This window comes from Phocoena sinus, chromosome 16 (genome assembly GCF_008692025.1).
Source record: "Phocoena sinus isolate mPhoSin1 chromosome 16, mPhoSin1.pri, whole genome shotgun sequence".
In the NCBI taxonomy this organism is placed as follows: domain Eukaryota; kingdom Metazoa; phylum Chordata; class Mammalia; order Artiodactyla; family Phocoenidae; genus Phocoena; species Phocoena sinus.
In genome coordinates, this window is record NC_045778.1 from 80,654,528 (window position 1) to 80,671,615 (window position 17,088).

Here is a 17,088-nt window from a genome sequence, read left to right on the forward strand (position 1 = left end):
TAAATTTATGGGAAGTTTCTATTGAGAAAGAATTTAAATGGAGTCTGTGAGAAATAATTTTTCAAGAAGAAGAAATGCGAGTTTTTCCCTCAGGCCAGGGGATGTTTCAACCCCGCCGAAGGCCATCAGTCAGAACCTATTAGGTGAAATGAATCTCCTCAAGCAGCTGTAATCCCATCAAAGCGGGAAAGGGTGGGAGGGAGCTGGTGTGACCGCCGCACCCTGGGTCTGGGAAGGAAGCCATTTGCTCACAATGCAAACAAGTTTTCACTCTAGGAAGGATTAGAAAGACCCCCGCTAACCCAACGCTCCCACTCACCCCCCAGAAGCTGCTCTGCTCCGTTCCAGAAAGACCGGCAATGCCTCTGAGAATATTTCACTCAGGGAAAATCCCCAGCTTCATGAGAGTCTTCCTGATTGCTTTCCTTAAAAGAAAGAAATTAATTATAAACCAAAAGACACGTTGCCTTCACTGCATCAGCCCTCAAGAGGGGCCAGGGCACAGGTCCCCCCAGAGCCCTTGACATCAATACCAAGTGAAAACTCGTTATAAAAATAAATTAGAAAACAACTCCTAAGCACTTGCTGTGGGGGGCTGTTCTGTTCTTTAAAGCCCAATAAAACAATTAACTTTTACATCTCAGTTCCCCCTGCCAGAGAGCTGGTTTCTCCAAGCGGCGCCCTGGGCCGCACTAGCCTCTGTTAGAAAGAAGTGAGCCCTGGGCTTCCCTGGTGGCGCAGTGGTTGAGAGTCCGCCTGCCGATGCAGGGGACGCGGGTTCGTGCCCCGGTCCGGAAAGATCCCACATGCTGTGGAGTTGCTGGGCCCGTGAGCCATGGCCGCTGAGCCTGCGCGTCCGGAGCCTGTGCTCCGCAACGGGAGAGGCCACAACAGTGAGAGGCCCGCGTACCGCAAAAAAAAAAAAAAAAAAAAGAAAGAAGTGAGCCCTGCAGGGAGGCAGGGAGACAGCCACGGGCCACAGGGCACAGGCCATGGTCTGGCCGCTGCCCCCCCTGGACTCCCGGGGCTCTGCTGACAGCAACTGCCCTTGACGGCAGCGCAGATGGTCAAGGTCCAGCTCTGGTCGCCATCCCGCAGGCAGAGAAGAAAGGAGTTTTTATAAATGTCACCACCTGACGTGGGCGAAGTGAACACTCCAGTGTGCACAGGACGCCAAGTGCTCCGAGCACGCGGCTTCCGAGTTAATTCTGAGTGTGGCCTAGAAACCCCCGACCGCTGCTCTGGGGCCGGGCCCTGTCACCTTCTGTCTGCAAGGCACCGTGGGACTTGGCCGGGCCGACGATGCACCTCGGCTGGGCTGGTCGGCAGGGGGTGACTGCCAAAGCTCTGGGGGGCAGGGTGGTGGGCCGGCCCCACCGGTCCACGTGAAAGACAAGGGCGGATCGGACGCAGCCTCCAGAGCGCCCCCCAGCCCCAGGAGCATCCCGTGGGCTGAAGTGGAGTTCAGGGGGTTAGAGGAACAGGCGCACAGGACTGGAGGGCCGCCCTGGCTGGGAGGCGATGCTGGGGATCCAAGGGCAGTAGAACCCAGATGGCCGGGAGGAAGCAGGGGTTGAGGTCCTGCGAGGTGGGGCTGGGATGGCCCTGCATGGGGTGATGAGGGGGCCTGGGGCCGTGGGTGGGAGCAGGGCAGTGTGCAGGCAGGGTAAAGGCAGGACTGCTGCCGGGGGCCCCCCAGGAGGGGTGGGTAGGAGAGGGGCGGGTATGACGCACCTCCGAGATGCCTGCCTTGAAGACACAGCCTGGAGGATGCGCAAAGGTGATGGCAGGAGAGTAGATGGGGAGAAGTAGGCGTTTTGTTGTTTTGTTTTGTTTTGTTTTTGGGTTTTTTTGCGGTACGCGGGCCTCTCACTGTTGTGGCCTCTCCCGTTGCGGAGCACAGGCTCCGGACGGGCAGGCTCAGCGGCCATGGCTCATGGGCCCAGCCGCTCCGTGGCATGTGGGATCTTCCCGGACCGGGGCACGAACCCACGTCCTCTTCATCGGCAGGCGGACTCTCAACCACTGCGCCACCAGGGAAGCCCGAGACGTAGGGGTCTTGGAAAGAGGAGGCAGGTCAGCAAGACGAGGGTCGTCTGGGGTGCGAAGACTTCTCTGAACTTCCAAAGAGCCTTTGGTAATTTTCACTTCGAGTTGGGAGTTTTCCCAGAGGCACGAGAGGTGATAAGGCTCTGCTTCGGTGGGAATGTTGAGAAGATGCAGGGAGCACAATGGGCCAGAGAAGAAGGCAGGACCCCTCACCCCTCATTCTCGCCTCTTTTCCGCGGGGAGAAGGCGGATCCCCAAACGGGAAAGGGCAGAACACACCACGTGCAGAGGACAGAGTGGCCCGAGTGCAGGGAGGAGAGCCAAGGGGGGCTGCCCCTCTGGCTGCAGTGGGAGCTGCCAGCCCAGAGGGAGAGGGACCCCCAAGGGGAGGGCTGGCCCAGTGGGAAGGAGATAGAACCCGGAAAGGAGAGCGTCACTGCCAATTCCTGATAGGGTGGCTTCCCTGGTGGTCCAGTGGTTAAGAATCCGCCTTCCAATGCAGGGGACGTGGGTTCGATCCCTGGTCGGGGAACTAAGATCCCACATGCCACGGGGCAACTGATCCCTCGTGTGCGGCAGCTACTGAGCCCGCGTGCTCTGGAGCCCTCGCACCACAATGAAAGATCCTGCGAGCCACAACGAAGACCTGATGCATTTTTAAATATAAAAAGCGTTGAGTGAGTGCTGTTTAGACCCACTCGTTCTCACTGGCTCTAAACGACACTCTCTTGTTAGTGACCAATATCCCAGCTGCTTTTGAGCAGCTATGAGGAATATGTCCCTGTTCAGAGCTGACGTAGTTTCAGGGGAAGCAAATTATTTCATTGATTCATGTTTAATCCAATCAGCTTACTCTGTGCAAGAAGGATTCGCAGCCCATCACAGTGGACACCCAAGAGATGCAAATAAAATGCTGAGGGTGCACTGCACAGGCGGCCCCAGAGGGCTTCTTGGAGGAGGTGGCATATTCTCAAGGTCTTGAACATATTGTGGAAGAATGGGTGAGGTTAAGGGGAGGAGGGGAGGAGGGGAGGAGGGGGCTTTCCAACACTTGGAATCTACAAGGATGTAGCAGGCATGGGATTTTAAAAGGATTTCAGCAAAAATCGACTGCACGGTGACACCCATTAACGGTGATGGGGACTCATCTCCCGGTTTCTGCTGCAGCAGTTGACCTTTCGCATCGTAGAGGAGTGACGTTAGTCTAACTGCTCAGTGGCTGTCGCCAACGTGAGCCCCAACAGTCTCAGGATGCAGGGATCTGCATTTCCTCCCGGCTACATCACCCAGCAACCACGTCCCATGGCACCGGCCTGTGTTCTCAGGCCAGGGGAGGCGGAGAGGAGGGCCACACCGTTCCTGGCTCTCCCATTGTCCACCCCGGGAGCCGGGGTCCAAGGAGTAGATGCACAGACTCATCATCCCTGAGTGGAAGAGCAGGGCGACCATGTTAGAGGTTTGGGGTCGTTCCACATTTCTTACATAACTTGCTCTTGTTAGCTATCCGCTGCTTTTGTCAGCCACCCGTCGTTTTCCCAGACAAGAGGGGGCCTAAGGGGAGACACAGAAATCAGAAGTGAACTGACCCACAGTTATGGCGGATGTGGTCCGAGAGCACTTAGAATCCATGAGCCCCGCTCACCCTCTTGGCAAAGCACTCCTTCCCCCAGAAACACAAGATCTGCTCCCTCCAGGCCTGTGGGGATGGGACCCTGCCTTCCAGCACAGAGCAGCTTCCTCACCCCCTCAGAGAAACCAGCCCTGGGTTACTGTCAAAGCCAGCTAGAAAATGAACAAGAATCCAGTTTTAAAGACAAAACCAAACCAAAAGCCAAGCATTCCCAAAAAGGGTCAGTCAGCATCCACCAAGGTCCGCTTCATGGTGTGGGTGTTACACACACACACACTCACACAAAAGACCCTAATGGCAAATAAATTGGAGAGGGTGTCAGTTTAGCTGAAGGGACGGATTCCTTCACCGTCTGACCTCTGACCTCTGGAAACTTCAGAGTGTAAATGTGACTCTGCAGGGGAGCGCCGAGCAGAGCCCTCTTTGAAGGAGCATCTTGGAGGTCAAGGCATTTCCAAAGTCACTGGGGCGGGGGGGACATCCAAGTAGAGGCAGGTGGGCTTCTGCTCCCCCATGGCTCACGTACCAGAATGGTCCCTTCCCCGAGCTCAGGACCCCCTGCCAGACCCGGGCACTTGCTCTTCAGTGGCGCCGGCGGCCCACGCACTCGCGGGCTTATACTGCCCTCTAGTGGTGCCGCCTTGAAAGGGCCGTGGGATGCTGAGGCGGGGTCCTGGGCCGCCCGGGGGCTGTAAGGTTGTCGTCGTCCCGCTGTCTCTAATGCCTCCGCAGTGAATCCACAGAGACTATCACCTGCTTATGCTGCACCTTTCAGAAAGATAAACATAATGGCTTGACTCTAATAGAACGCGGAGCTGCAAGAACTGAAAGTAAGCTATATGAGCGTGTTTCAGTGACTCACCAGAAACAGTTTCCAAATCGCCCGCTAGGAGGCAGTGTTGCTCCCACTGAGAAAGGCCGAGCAGGGGCGTGACGCGAAATAGTTAAGGACTTTGAGGGCAATAGACTGTCCTCACAACCCCTCACCCTGCGGGGGCCTCACAGCAGCTGCGGGCGGTACCTAACTACCCGTGCACGGCTGTGCTTCCGTAAAACTGTGTCCGCAAAAGCAGGGGCCTGGCTGGACTTGGCCCACGAAAGGGAAGTCTTTTGCTGACCCCTGGCCTAGAGCTGCAGCTTACAGACGAGGAAACTCGGCGGGAGGGTCCCTGGGAGGGGCGGGGGGAGGAGGCAGAGAGTGGCCAAGGCGCGGAAGTGAGATCCTGACCCCGTGGGAGCAAAGCCAAGTTCCCTGATCCTCCCCGCCGCACCGCCCCCCCCTCCCGGCACCGACTTTCCCATCACGCTGTCCCTGAGCTGTGCGTGGGGGGCAGGGGGGGGATGCGGATGGGAGGGTGCAGCGAGCCCCGTTCAGCTCTGACACCTCCGGGCCCTCCTGTCTCCCTCCATCCCACGCCAACACTCCTTCATTCATTCATTCACTTACTCAGCCTTTGGTGACCCCCGACCCCATGCCTGCCCACTGCCACCCTCCCAGCCTCCCCAGGGCACAGCCATCGTCTCAGAAATGCCCCACAGGGAGACAGTAGGCGGCCCCAGCTCCCAGAGCAGCCCCACGGGGCAGCTCTGGGGCTTTCTGATTCGCCTCTGTGTCTCCCCAGGGCACCTGCTCTCGGCTGTCTGCCCCCAGGATGGGTCCAGCGACAGGCATTCAGCATCTTGACCACAGAGTGGAACCTGGTGGGAGTAGCTGCCCCGACCGCCAAGAAGACCACCAGGGTCCCCGGCCCCCTGGGATCTGCTCACTTCTGGGCCAGGATACAGACCAGTGCATCCCAAACTCTCCATGGTTAAGGACAGGTTTATTTCTTTTTCTCAGTTCGTCTTGGACTGATACTTCTGTAAAATTCAATAAACATGAAACCTAGAAAATAAGATAAAAAGACCTGTAAAATAGATTCAACAGGCATAAATTCACTCTTATTGTTGAACGTCTATAAAAGTTGCTAAGCCCTCGGTCTCTCTTCTAGCCTCCTGGTGGGCAGGGAACAAAGAGCCTGCAGACCCGAGGCTGAAATGGGCTCTGGGCTCTGGCTCCTTTGCAGCGCCAGCGGCAGCGGTAGTCCAGGGTCAGCCAAGCCGGCCGGGGGGCAGGAGGGGCTCTTGAGGTCTGGGGACTGTCACGTAGGGGCTTGGGAGGCACCTTGGGACCCAGGGCCCCGTGTCCCGGCTGAAGTGCTGTAGCTGTGGCTGTCCTTGCCGTCACTGGCTGTGGCTCCACTGACGAGGGGCATCCCCTCCGGAGTGGCCACGGGGCATCACACGGATCCTGGCCCTGCTCACGGGGACCCTCAGCCCTGCTGGAGCTCTCCACACATGCCGCCTATGCACCACTGGGCAACCGAGGACCCAGGTCCGGAGTGGGAGGCCTCCTGCCAGGTGGGCGCCCATCACAGGCAGGAACCACACCTCCCAGAGGGGCCGGGAGGCCGGGAGCTCCCAGCTTCCTGGTCCCTCTCACCCTCCTGGTCCCAGGGACCCGGACAAACTCTGGACCCAGATTCTTAGAAAGAGAAGGCTGCTGGAGACCTGGAAACACGGAGATGGTCCTGTAGGGGCTGGCGCTGGCAGAGGTATCCAGGGGCTCCTCGGGGAGGGGGGAAGGGCACCTTCCATGAAGCTCCTCTTGGGTTCCTGAAAAGAGTAGACCAGAGTCTGCAGCCCTGGGGGTACTTGTCTGGACCCTGGATTGAGACCCTGTGATTAGTCAGGAGGCTGAGGGGATTCAACTCTGTGTCCTGTCATTGACAGAGCTTCTCAGAGAGGTCTGTGGTCCTGAAACCCACCAGCATGTCTCGGCAGCTCCATGAGGGGTCCTGGTGGATGAAGCCAGGCTAGGACCGGCTTGTCTTCATCAAGGACAGGCAGAAGGTCCAGGGCTCAGGAGCGGGGTCAACAACTAGAACAACAGAGAGTGGGAAAGACCCAAGTCCAGGACCCCATGCTCAACCAAGGGAAGGAACAGGGTCCAGGGCAGCGGACCTCCGGATTTCAGAGAGTGAGTGTACTGGTTTGCTAGGGCTGCCACAGCAAAGTGCCACGCACTGGCGGGCTTAAAGCAGCAGACTCTTATTGTCTCCTGGTCCTGGAGGGCACGACTCCAAAATCAAGGTGATGGAAGGGTCAGGTTCCCTCTGAGATCTGGGGGGGATCCTTCCTTCCTCTTCCAGCTCCCGGTGGCCCCAGGCGTTCCATGGCTGTGTCTGCATCTCTTCAATCTCTGCCTCGTTTCCACGTGGCTGTCTTGTCCCTGTGTCTGTCTTCGTCTGGCCTTCTCCTCTGTGTCTGCATCTCTGTCCAAATTTCCCTTTTCTTGTAAGGCTGCCATATTGGATTAAGGGCCCACCCTAACCCAGTGTGCCCTCAGCTAATTACATCTGCAAGAATCCTGTTTCCGAATAAGGTCACATGCGCAGGCACCGGGATGAGGACTTCCAACATCTCTTTCTGGGGGACAACTCAGCCCATAACCGTGGGGCTCTCGCCTGGATTGCCCGAGGGGAGCTGGGATTTCGTGGGCTCCAGCTCACCTGCGAACACCGTGGCCTGAGATGCACCAGCCAATTACTGGATAGAAAGGGTCCCTTAAAAAGCCGCTCTTTCTCACTCTTATGGGCCAACTTTTAATAAGAAGCAAGTCAGCATCAGTTAATAGGTAACACTGCGCTGAAGGCAAGGGCCACGTCTTATCCATCTCCGTGTCTGCCCACGATGCCTCGCAGCTCCGGGGGGCCCCACAAAAGCCAGTGGGCGGGGTGGCTCGTCGGAGGTGCAGTGGCTGGTTTCTTAGGGTGAGCCACAGAGGGGTGCTGGGGTGGGAGTGGTCGGGGGCTGCCCGTGTCGGGCTTCTAGGAGAGTTTGCCGGTTTTATTCATCTTTTTTCGGCAGGAATTTCATGGCTCACAGCGCGTCCATCTTCTCCATGATGAAGTGTGTGAAATGCAAAGGCTCTCAGCTCCTCTCTCTGTTTCTCCTCGTTTGCTGACAAAAGCCATAAAATGTTCAAGGCTTCTTGGAAGATTTGTGACATTTGCAGGTCCAGTGGGTGAGAATTAGTTGAGTTCTACTTAAGAAACCTAGATCGTCTGCTCGAGCTGTTCAGAATAGCAATTTTCACCTTTTATAGAAGGATTTATAAAATCACCTTAGAACTGTAAAAATGTTTCCTGGAAAATACCAGAGATGTTTTGAGATTTCTGTGTGTAACACATTCACTGATAATGTTATTCATAACGTTCTCTTCATGGAAACAGATTAATGGGATCATTTGTGAGGTTTTACCAAAGAAGGTGGTTGGAATAACAGGGAATGAAAAAGCAGGTTGCTAACACAGGGTGGGACAATAGCATCCAGTGGGAGTCAGCTAGGACTTTTGACCTTGGGCAGCTCAATTTTGACCTTTTGGACCTCAGTTTGCTCATCTGTCAAATGGGGTTAGTGATGGTTCAGTCTCCCAGAGCTCTTGTGGTGGTGACAATAAAAGATGCTTAGAGGCTATGGAAGAGTGACCTAAACCATGGACAGAAGGACATAATCTGTGATCGTGGCTACCTTGGTGAGGGAGGAAGGGGGACAGAACCGGGAATGGGGTAGAAATGAGGCTTCCACGGTCTCAGCAATTTTTTGTTTATTTCATGTAAAAATATTAGAAGAGAATGTAACAGACTTTAAATAGCTTTATGGAGATATAATTCACACACCATGCAACTCACCCATTGAAAATGTACAATTCAATGGTTTTTAGTATATTCACAGATAGGTGAAACGATCACCACGATTTTAGAACATCTTCACCGTCTCAAAACGAAACCCTGAAGCCTTGATCGGTCTCTCCTTGACCCTCCTGCCCCCCTCCCAGCTCTAAGCACACTGATCTACTTTCTGTTTTTCCTGATCTCTCTATTCTGGATGTCACATATGAACGGAATTCTGCAGTATGTGGACTTTTGTGTCTGGATTCTTCGCTGAGCATGGCGTTTTCAAGACCCATTCCTGTTGTCGCATATTCCAGTACTTCGCTCCTCTCTGTGGCTGACTACTATTCCACTGCATGGTTACACCACATTTTGTTTATCTGTTCGTCAGTGGATGGGCATTTGGATGGTTTCCACTTTTTGGCTATTATGAATGACGCTGCCATGAACATTCATGTACAAATCTTATATGGAAATGCACTTCTAATTCCCTCTGGTGTATAGCTAGTACTGGAATTGCTGGGTCGTATGTAACTCTCTTTACTTGTTTCAGCAACTACCAGACTGCTTTCCAAAGTGGCTGCTCCACTGCACATCCCCACCAGCTGTACACGCGGTTCTGAGTCCACACCCTCAACCATGCTTACTGTTCTCTGCCTCTGATTCCAGCCAGGCTAGTGGATGCAAAGAGGTACCTCATTGTGGTTTGATTTGCGTTTCTCTGAGAGCTAATGATTCTACCTGCCCCCTGAGCGCTGGCTCTTTGCTTTCTTTGGTTGAAAGCATCAAAACATCACTGTGTGGGTGAAATTTTACCGAGTAAAATCTCTCGCTCTCATCTGGGGCCCACGGGCTCTCCCTGTTGACTCCCTTCCCTCCACCATCACCCTGGCTGTGGTGCTCCCTTAAAAATCATGGCTGTCTTTTCTCACCTTCAGCGGATGGTGAACAAGATACGAAGTCTCCCATGAAGTTTCCAGTAGATTTCTTCTCTTCACAGCTTGGGTCCCAGGCAGGGACAGCCCTGTGCTTTGCCCTGCCCTTGTGCTCACAGCTCAGATGTGTGCCCTGTGAAAGGCCTCTTCAAGCTCCGCATCTCCCGAGCCTGCGCTGAGTCTTTCGAGAGGGACAAGCTGCTCCGTGGTGTCCTCTAAGCGACGGAGGCGAACACCTGCCAGCCTGTGGATCCAGGGCATGGGCCTTCCACCGCCTGTCAGCATAGGGCTTCTTCCTCTTTGCTGGAATCCACCGTCCTCTGGAGGATACAAATCTGTCCTCCTCTCATATCTGCCCATTCGTTGTCAGCATGCCTGACCCCACACTAAGCCCAGTCTCCCCACCCTCTTACCCACCCAAAGGCTACCTGCAACATCATGGCTAGGATCAAAAAATCTGCAGAGTTGCCTTTTTCAAACCCTCGTGAAAGACCCCAATGGACCTAAGCAACATTTAGATGTAGGAGTGAGCCAGGGTCACGGAAGGCCTTCCGTCATGTGAATGAGGAAACCGAGGCCCAAAGAGGAAAAGCTGCAGCTCGAGGTCACACAGCTGGTCAGTTGGAAGTCCTAGGCTGGAACCGAGCTCCTGATCATGGGCTCATCCACCACCCACACCCCCACCACATACAAGCGTGAGCAGTGGCCAAAGTTAGCTCCCTGCTGGCCCCTCTTACCCTGTTTGAGGGCCAGCTCCTAATTCATTGCTTTCCTTTGTCCCGTGCTCCGCGAGGCTTATCACAAAACACAGTTACGTTTGAGAGGCCCGTCTGCTCAAGTTGACAATGCCCCCCCATAGATGAATGGGTCTAAAAAGCCTGTCTTAGTCAGCTTAGGCTGCTATAGTGAAATATCGCATTCTGGGGGGCTTAAAAAACAAACATTTACTTCTCACAGTTCTGGAGGCTGGAAAGTCCAAGATCAAGGTTCCTGCAGACTCAGTTCCTGATGGGGACTCACTTCCTTGTTTCCAGACAGCAACCTGCTCACACGTCCTCATGTGGCCTTTCCTTGGTGCTCACGGAGGGACAGAGAGCTCTGGTGTCTCTTGATTTTCTTTTTTTTTTAATATTTTCTTTATTTTTGGCTGTGTTGGGTTTTTGTTGCTGCGTGCAGGCTTTCTCTAGTTGCAGGGAGCTGGGGCTACTCTTCGTTGTGGTGCGTGGGCTTCTCATCGCAGTGGCTTCTCTTGTTGCAGAGCACGGGCCCTAGGAGCGTGGGCTTCAGTAGTTTAAGAACTCCTGATCTTTAGCCATGGGCATCTTAAATGCCATCCATCTCTATGATCCTCTGAAAAAGTGATGCATCATTTATCTTGCTATCAAAATTCTCTACAAGGTTTTATTTGATTGAACGAGTCCATGACAGCCGAATTGTCATGGAGGCATTAAGCTAGATATTTGCATTAAGCCACACTGGGGGTGGCATTATCAGGTGGAGTGACGTTAACTGACTTGGGTCAGAGTACAGCCAAAACACCTTCCAAAGGCACTGCGTTCACAGCAGGGTGTGAAGCATGCGTGGGTCGGTACGCTCAGTAAAAAGCCACACAGCTCCCAGACACATGACCTCAGAGTTTCCTCAACTGTACACCACGAGCTCCTGGGCACTCATTTGTAAATATGAATGGAAGAGTCTGGAAATGAGAAAATTTTTTCAAAGATTTCTCATTCTGGAATATGAAGAGAATTTTTCTTATCCTATCAAGTGTACCTGATCGTCATCATCATTCATTCATTGCCCTTTTTTCCTGAGGTTCTTGTGTGTGCTTCTTTTTAAAAAAAAAAATTATTTTATTGAAATATAGTTAATTTAATATGTTGTGTTAATTTCTCCTGTACAGCAAAGCGTTTCAGTTATACATATATATACATTCTTTTCCAATATGGTTTATCCCAGGATATTGACTATAGTTCCCTGTGCTAATACAGTAGGACCTTGTCGTTTATCCATTCTATACATAATAGTTTGCATCTACTAATCCCAAACTCCCAATCCATCCCTCCCCCAAGCCCCTCCCCCTTGGCAACCGCAAGTCTGTCCTCTATGTCTGTGAGTCTGTTTCTGCTTCATAGATAAGTTCATTTGTGTCATATTTTAGATCCACGTATAAGTGATATCTATGGAATTTGCCCTCCTTTGTCTGACTTACTTCACTCCGTATGATTATCTCTAGGTCCACCCGTGTTGCTGCAGACGGCGTTATCTGACTTTTGTGAGGCAAATTTTCAACAACACTCTACAGCAAAGTAAGACCCCTGCAGAGCAGGCTTCTTATGCCCCTTGTGGAATATAATAGCTGCATTCGCAAAAACAAGATTTTTATAGGAACGGAAGTTCCCTGGGAAACACTTATCATGTGTCCTGCGTACTTGGAACTTTGACCTGTTCACATTTTGTGTTTATGTAAATGTTTCTTTAAGCAATAAACTGAATGAAATTAAGAAGAAGAAAACAAGAACTTAAAGGATCCTAAATCTTCCTCTACCCTCTTATTTCTTATTTTCAAAGGAGGAAGCAGAGATTAGAAACCCTCGACTTGCTAGATCTGAGCTTCCCTTGCTTTCCGTGTAACCCGAGGGCTGGATTAGATCCTCTCTGAGGTCACAGAATTTGGGGTGGAGCAAAGGCCACGTCTTTCTCGGGGAACCTTCCCAGTTAGTCTAGGTTCACCTTCAAGATGCTCCCAAAGAGGTTCTGCTGGAAAGCCTCGTCAGGGTGGACTCAAGGTCTGTCTGTCCAGCTGGGTTCCCACCTTCTGCCACCCATCTTCAATGGACTTAGCACTCAATAAATATTTGTTCACTGCGTATTCACTAAAACCTAAGTCTCAGCACACAAGCATGTGCTTTCTGCCCGGCCTCACCTGCCTTCAACAGAATACTTAACCTCTACCTAGCACAGTGATGGAGCCATCAAGAAGAGGTTAGTCTGCCTTCAGTAACACTCAGTGTGTAGTGTCTGCTGAAGGTAGTTAAACTTTTAAGCCAAAGGAGAATGATTCAGCACTTCAGAAATCCAGCAACCTTAGTTAATCCAGCAGACTTACCAGGAGGACACCTGATGGAGGCCAAGGTCTAGTGCGTGGATGTGCACGTGGGGCATTTTACAGCGCTTTGATGCAGACACAAGGGGCCACCGTAGGATTATCGGCCCCCAGGGCACGTGCCTCGCCCAAGACATGGCAGACAGTCTGCGCTGGGATCTCTGCTCAATGTCTCCCTTGCTGTGGGATTGTGGACACACCATTTAACCAGTGTAAGCCTCAGTCCTCATCTGTGAAATGAGCTCATCTAAACCAGCACCTGCTTTTGCCAGGAGGATTCAATGGATTCTCGCCTGTAGAGCATTTAGGGGAAGCACACGTTGAGAGATGGTGACGTTTGCTGTGACCACACTCTTTTCTGGAAGACCCACCATCTGTGCACTGAATTAGAAAAGCAGAAACTCCTGCTTCCGGAAGGGACCGTTTTGTGGGCGTGTCCTGCTCCAGGACAGCCAGAGGGGCAGAGAATTCTACAAAGGGTCAAGGTTAAAAATTATTAAGTCTACGCCTCTTGGCGAGCAGTGGGAGACAGAGGTAGGAGGGGTGTTCATTTTTAAAGTAGTTCATTTAAAAAGAATAGTCATAAAATACAACGTATTTCTACCTAAATTTTTGTTTTTTAACTAAATATTTAAACATTTTGAAAATGAAATCTTCATGGTCTGAAGCCTGTCACAAAGACAGATTCACTTTTCTTTTTTTGTAACTAGGACGTTGTCTGGAATTCTAAGTGATGCTCTAAGGATTTTCAGAATCTGTGGGCAGCGTGAGATCACAGAGCAGGAAGGGCAGGGAGAACAGCCTGGGCTGACCTTCCATGCAGTCGCATTCAGGGCATTTAATATTCCACAGGCTCCCCAGGTCTCAGTTCCTCCTTGGGCTCGGCTTTAGTAATCCAGTGACCCAGGTCACAACGAGTAACCTGGGCCTCGCTTTCTATTTTAAGAAGCACAAAGTCCTTAGGTCACGGGGCGTTGCCTCATCTGAGTGTGTGTGGGAGAGTCACGTCAGGGGACCCCGCCCTCTCCAGCCCAGCTGAGGATTTACTTGAAACAAATTGGGCGCTTTTGCCTGAGCAAGCTGCTCCTTTGTGTTCTGAATGAACCAGATCCAGATCCACTGTGAGACACACAAATGTGGTGAAATGTGCGGCGTAGCCCCACAGGCAGTACCGCGAAGGCCATGCCTCCTCTCGGGCAGAGCTCACAGGCAGGGACCTTCTCCTCTGTCTCCTCTGTCCACCCTCAGCCGGATGCAGACAAATGTTTATGCAACCGAATCAAACGTTAGTAAAAAAGAACAGGGGCCCAGAGACCTGTTTTTCATGCTGCTTTGCTACTTGCCAGTTGTGGACACTTGGGCAAGTTTCTTAGCCTCCCCGGGTTGAAGTTGTTTGTCGCTCATTTACAGAACAAAAGAATTATTAATGTGGGTAGCTAGGGGGCAACACCCTCTAGCTTTTAAAGTTGCCACCACCACGCTCTGCGGGCTCCCAGTTCTGTGAGGAGAGGCACGGCCATCAGTTATCAAGGCCCCAAGTTCTTTACATCCCTTATCACAGTTCATTCTCACATTGCTGAGAGCGAAGCCTGGTACTGCGATCCCACCTCACAGATGATTAGAATGAAGCTTTTGCTGAGATTAACTTCTCCATCCCAGGCAGCCTGACTGCAGACGTTCCCTGCTCAATCCCACACTGGTTGTCATTTCTATTATTTATTACTTATGTTTTCATCATGAGAAAAGCTCAGAGAAGGGGGGGACTGCTGGCTTCTTGCGGCTCCTATGAGATGTCAGAGCAGTGTACAAATGGAGCCTCCAACTGGGTCCTGTGTCCTGGGTTGGGGGGTGTTTGGTGGTGAGGACAGGCAATGAGGCCCAGAGAGCAGACTGCAGCCCCAGCTGCTACGGAGGCATCAGCCCTCCGTGCCTCTGAGGGTGGGAACCTATGTATGCAAGGCCCTCGGGGGGCATCTGGGTCCCAGGGTCAGGAGATCCCCGTGGGGCTCAGGGACCAAGGAGCCTGGCTTCTCTCCAAGCTGGAGTTTCAGAATCAGAAAGCCTCCCGACTCCTAGACATCCGGTCCCACACACGCCTGCTCTGCGTCCTGGTCCAGGCTCTAGAAAGACATCAGATTAGACGACTAAGAACCTGGCTTCAAGTCTGCACTCAGTGGCTGGTTTCAGTGAAAAAGAAGGATGCACTCTGGGTGGGCGATGGGCCGGCAGAGGGAGAACCTGTTCTGGAACTTTACTTGGCACCGGCCTATGCTTTGCAGAACTGCAGGCTCCTAGGGCTTCCAAGAGGCCAATCAGAAGGCGGGAGGCTGCTGATCTGTCTATCTGTATGGCTACGTGCCACAGGTACCAATGCTGTACGGCCAGGTGGGGCTGGCTGCCGGATAGTTCATTAGACCCAGAGAAGTGGCATACCCAAGGAGACAACTGCCCCTGCCCTGCCTGGTCCACAGGCGTTGGTGAGATGATCAAATCAAATTGTAATGATGAAGGCGAAGCTTAACTGGAGGCTGAGGCCCCTGTCTGCCACCGTGCTCTGCAAGCATCAGCCCACTAGAGGAGCCCCATCACTTTGACATTAGTGTAAAGTACGACTTTCCCTACAATTATTATCACAGACTCTATGTTCTTATAAAACTGAAGAGCACGATATTTTATACGGTAAACTAGCTCATCATAACAGGACCACGTGGACCGATTAGGGGTCACATCACGACCCTTGAAACGTTCATATTTCATGGACCAGTTTGGACCCCTTCGAAATAGTGTCTCAGGTGGTTCCGTTACAAGAAAAGTAAGAGAATGCACATTTATTAGTAGGTTTAGAACAGCAAATTACTATTCAACGGCACTTCTTTCCCTGAAAAAAAGTCAGCCCGCCTCCCTGCCCCACGGACATTCGCTAAAAGGCCCATCTCGGGGGGCCAGGGCAGGAGGCCAGAGTTGGGTCGTGCCACATTGCCTGTGGTTGTGAATAGTCAGCAAGCCCTGTCCTTCCTTAAGAAGATTTCCACTGAACACACAGGCAGCTTCTTTACTTTCTACCTTCAGACGTAGTAAGAGAACAAAGCTCTTCGTCTCCCGGACTGTGAACTGTAGTTCCACTTACCTGATTTTCCCATGTCTTAAATGGTTCCTCAAAGACCATTTATGATATAAGGATTAAGACAGTTTGTCCTCTAAAGAAACCAAGCTCTGCTCCAATGCTGAGATGAGTAAACACAGTCTTCACCAGCTACAGAATCTTTTGTACTGATACAGGATGTGAGGGCAAATTTGTTACCCTCATCTGTTTCCTCTGTTACTCAACCCTATTATCAAAATCTGATATAAAATTCAAATTTCCAAAGAACATAAATGTTTTTAGCTTCAAAGAATTTAGAACAGTTCTGCTGTGGGTAATCATATTTTTAATACGTTCAGTTTCACACTAAGTTGATTTATTAGAGTAATTTTGACTTTAGTAGGATTTGGCGGAGGGAGGTTATGGAGAACTGACCTTTCAAAGAATGAACACAGTTTTGTGACTAAGAATGGATTTCACACGGAATTAGTGACTGCTTTTTGAATGTCTGTCTTAACTGTTCAGTTGTGATCTCTGCGGGGGCAGGTACCTGGCTTAGCAAGGCATTAATCACATCACAGGTATTTAGTGCATGTTTCTTGAATGAAAAATGTTATTTCTAAGACAGATTGTTAAAAAGTAATGGGTAAGAAGATGGTTAATCTCTGCTAGTTTCATAAAGGATGTATCCTCCTGTCCAAAGAGCTGCTGCTTTGTAAATTACACTAAGAGAATTCTGCTTCTTTTGGCTCTGGTTCCATCAAGACGTGAAAGGTGATTATTTCAGAACTCTGTCAGTGCTCTGTCAAGCCCCAAAGATTCTCAAAGTGATTTTCCGGGAGAATATCCTACTGGCGAAGTAGGTCGAATCCATCTGGCGTCTTTTAAAATATTCCAGGTCACCCACTGTCCTCTCATGAGGCCATGAACTCGTTCCATCCACCTGTTCTTAGAAGGCAACCCATCACCTGTGCTGTGCACCTGCCCTGCTGTGCGCAACCCATCACCTGTGCTGTGCACCTAACCATCAGGGTATGCCTGCAAGCCATAGAGCTGGAACCCACTTCTTAGCCTCTGGCTGGGCAGGAGTCTGCTGATGGGTGATACACTCCCACCTGACCATCTACACCTCTTTTGACTGAATTCACCACAATCTTTTTAAAGCAAAAATATATTTAACCTTCTTAGCATGAGGCTGTAGGGCTATAATTTTAATCTTTCCTTGATATTCTTCCTTCCTAATCTTTTCCCTACAAAAAACCCATCTTGGGGCTTCCCTGGTGGCACAGTGGTTGAGAGTCCGCCTGCCGATGCAGGGGACGTGGGTTCGTGCCCCGGTCCGGGAAGATCCCACATGTCGCGGAGCGGCTGGGCCCGTGAGCCATGGCCGCTGAGCCTGCACGTCCGGAGCCTGTGCTCTGCAATGGGAGAGGCCCGCGTACCGCAAAAAATATATATAAAAAAATATAAATAAATAAAATAAAACAAAACCCATCTTGGAGACTCAAAAATGACTATCAGCATTTCTACTCACCATTGGCTTTAAGTTATATGGGCGGTTGAGGGTCCAG

The 17,088-nt window shown here is 51.6% G+C and overlaps 1 long non-coding RNA gene across 1 annotated transcript; it reads right to left on the reverse strand.

The window, feature by feature from the left end:
• Positions 1 to 15,846: 15,846 nt before the first annotated feature.
• On the reverse strand, positions 15,847 to 16,841 carry LOC116741185. Its single transcript, XR_004346070.1, has 2 exons — positions 16,538 to 16,841; positions 15,847 to 16,498 (listed from the first exon to the last, which is right to left on the reverse strand). It is a non-coding gene; the product is annotated as an uncharacterized LOC116741185 (long non-coding RNA).
• Between the last annotated feature and the right edge of the window lie 247 nt (positions 16,842 to 17,088).